This window comes from Ruditapes philippinarum, unplaced genomic scaffold (genome assembly GCF_026571515.1).
Source record: "Ruditapes philippinarum isolate M1 unplaced genomic scaffold, ASM2657151v2 ctg2406_1_1_1_1, whole genome shotgun sequence".
Taxonomy (NCBI): domain Eukaryota; kingdom Metazoa; phylum Mollusca; class Bivalvia; order Venerida; family Veneridae; genus Ruditapes; species Ruditapes philippinarum.
In genome coordinates, this window is record NW_026855274.1 from 227699 (window position 1) to 230928 (window position 3230).

At 28.7% G+C, this 3230-nt stretch overlaps 1 long non-coding RNA gene across 2 annotated transcripts; it reads right to left on the bottom strand.

Moving 5' to 3' along the window:
• Positions 1-352: 352 nt before the first annotated feature.
• Positions 353-2961, bottom strand: LOC132742730 (uncharacterized). 2 transcript variants are annotated; one of them, XR_009627462.1, is made up of 4 exons: positions 2823-2958; positions 1480-1573; positions 968-1132; positions 353-480 (listed from the first exon to the last, which is right to left on the bottom strand). It is a non-coding gene; the product is annotated as an uncharacterized LOC132742730 (long non-coding RNA). The 2 variants fall into 2 exon arrangements; XR_009627463.1 differs by lacking the exon at positions 1480-1573 and having other exon boundaries at positions 2823-2961.
• Between the last annotated feature and the right edge of the window lie 269 nt (positions 2962-3230).

The following is a 3230-nucleotide window of genomic DNA, read 5'->3' on the forward strand; positions in this document are numbered from 1 at the left end:
TAAACGAAGAGTATAAAGGTTAATGCCATTATAACTTATGATTTTGTTATAATTGCATTCATTTGTTCCAATCTTGTTTATGTGCATAATCAATAAACGCCGGACTCAAAGAAAATATCCACCGTTAATGTTTCAACGGAAAAAAATGAGGGTGTTTTTTTACATTTCCAACAGTTGTTTCAATTTATCTACAAGTTAACATTTTCAGTTGTCAAATTATTAGTCGACGACAACTATGAAAGTCGATCATTCAGCTACAATTCTCGAACAATACAGTATATTTCAGGTACGGAGATTGTATGTAAACGATTACAGACCCATCTATTGAGTGTATGAAGGCGAAAAGATCATTCGTTTCCTTTTTCACACCAAAATATAGATTCGAGTTTCTTCTCTAAGGATAAGTCCGTCTCCATCAATGTCGTAGGTTTCAAATACGCATGGATTATCTTCAAGCATTATGCTAAATTGTGTTCCAATCTTAAATAAGATTCAACGCATACGATTGAAAAAATCAAACAGGTGAAATAGAATTACGACATTGACATTTGGTCATTTTAAGTACGGTTTACTATTTATTAGTATGTTGCTTTGTTCACATTTTGAATTAATACCATAATGTCACACAGAGAGATACAAATATAAATGAATACAAAAATAATTTGTTAGGAAGCTTTTGTGTAAAGCAAACAGTTCGTTACTCTTGCCAATTATCTTTACATAATACATCGAATTCACTAGTTTCTCTAACACAACATAAGACATGCTCAATCTGGTTTATTTAAATTTTCTGATGATTATATTATATATTATTCATGTTTAACATTTAATATAGTAGTTATAGCTATTTGTGTTAAAAATTAGATGATACATATCCTATCATTTTGTATTTAAATAAATGCATATGAATTTTTGTTTGAAAATAGGCAAATAAGGATAAATATAATGAATAAAGTGGTATACAAACCCTTTTGAGAATTTCTGTTTTCGTCACGTTCCTGGGATCTGCAGATCTACGCTTTCTCATATTACAGGAACTATTCTCTCCAGATGTAGTGCAACTTTTATCACAGCAGCTTGTCTCCCATATACCGTAAAAAAGAACGAAAGCAAGTAACAAAATTTTAACGTCCTGAAAGAAAGAATAATAAAAACAACTTAGATATAATTAAGGTACGAGCATGTATTCATGTCTTTGGGTATTCAGGCACCTTAATTAATTCTATGATCACACACGACCCAATGACCACACAAGTTGATTAAGATATTTATCACATGCTAAAACGATTTCAAACTTTATTGTTTCATCTTTGGCTATTCACACGGACAACGACAAACTGTAATTAATGATATTTCAAGACATTGACAAATTGTACAAATGGTACAAAATCAATAATATGCCCTTTACTCCAGAAATCAAAACGTATGGTGACAGGAAATAGACCAAAAGTAAAAAGAATTAGAAAAAATGTATCTTACGATATTTGAAATACTTCATCATCAAAACAGTGATGTGACTATTTGCATAGATAACACCTTAAAATGGTACTTCCAAATTGACAAAGGTTGCAAACTAAAAAAATAAACCAAAAAGATATTGCTTTATTGAAAAGATATCGTGTTTTTTGCACTTTGATATGAAATTAATGTTTTACAATACAATCCACTACACAGTGGTTCTTCTTTTTAGAACTTAAGATAACATAAAATCAAGTTTTATGACAGAATTGATGACTTTATCAAACAAAAAATACACAATTTAAGATGAAGCTCGCGAAAAGATATTGTATCATTCAAACAAATTATTTCAAAAACACATTTTCTGATCATGACGGTAACATTTGGAACAGTATACCTTTAAAAGATTGTTGGCAACCTAAATGTTTTAAATAAAAATACAAAGCATATTGTTGTGGGAGACACAGGCAAAAGTTTCATTTCTTCGTTTTGAATTTTCCATTCATTATTCACTAAATGTCCTCAAATATACTATGCAGTCAAAGGAACAAAACTTTTCGCATTAAAAAGAATAAAATGGTGGTTTCGAAACATGACCCTTGTGGGTCAGGTTTGAGCGTTAATATTTCACAATAGTTGTCAAAGTGGACTCTGGAACATTAAAGAACATTTCAAATAAATGACTTAAACTTGTTTCAATCATACAATATCAAAAATATCCATTATTGTAACGTCGAGGGTTTGTTGAAGTCACATGACTTGTTTTAAAACTACTCATTGATATTCAGTCGGCGTCAAAATTTGGCTTACAATGTATAGATATAAAACACAAAATATTATGAATTAATACAGAAATTCATGCTGGAACTTTTAAAAATGACATTTTATCGTAATTTGAATACATAAGATCACTTTAATATTTTTGTCATTAATTTGCCTGAGAAACTCCTTAATAAACATCATCATCATCATCATCATCATCATCATCATCGTTATTTTATTATTATTATTATTTTTATTATTATTATTATTATTATTATTATTATTATTATTATTATTATTATTATTATTATTATTATTAAAATTATTATTATTATTATTATTATTCTTATTCTTATTCTTATTATTATTATTATTATTTTGTATTCAATAACTTTCTGTTCAAAGATTGATAAAAGATGAACCACTATATGCTGAAATAAATATAAATTGTTATGAAATGATTGTTTGCGTAGGTGAGTAAAGTTACCGGCAAACGAAGAACCGATTTGATGTTTCTGACAGATTTGAGTTAGAAAAAAATATTTTCACAACAGTTCTGCTTTAATGAGAAAAGAACGATGGAATAAAACGCAATTACCTACCATTTTAACACCGGAATACGGTATCCTATTTCTACACAATGATTCTGAGTGCTTTTCACACGCAAATTATGTACGAGGAAAGTTTGTGCATCATATCCTTTTTATAGGTTATAAGTACGGATTGAGAAGGAAGTTGATCTATTAATTATCACGTGACTCATTCCAATCCTAGTGAATGTTTTCCTTGCATGGTATTTGTTAAATAAGTGATAATTTACCTTTTTTCCTGATTAAGCGGAAACAATTGACAAAATACCACAAGATGTAATCTGCTTATGTACAAATATTATAGTTTAATTCACTATAAGACAAGCATTTTAATTTAATTTTAATCATAATATTGAGAAATAAATACTCATTAGCCCACGAGAAAAGAAGGCTATCTTTAAATCGACGCATACTTGTGTT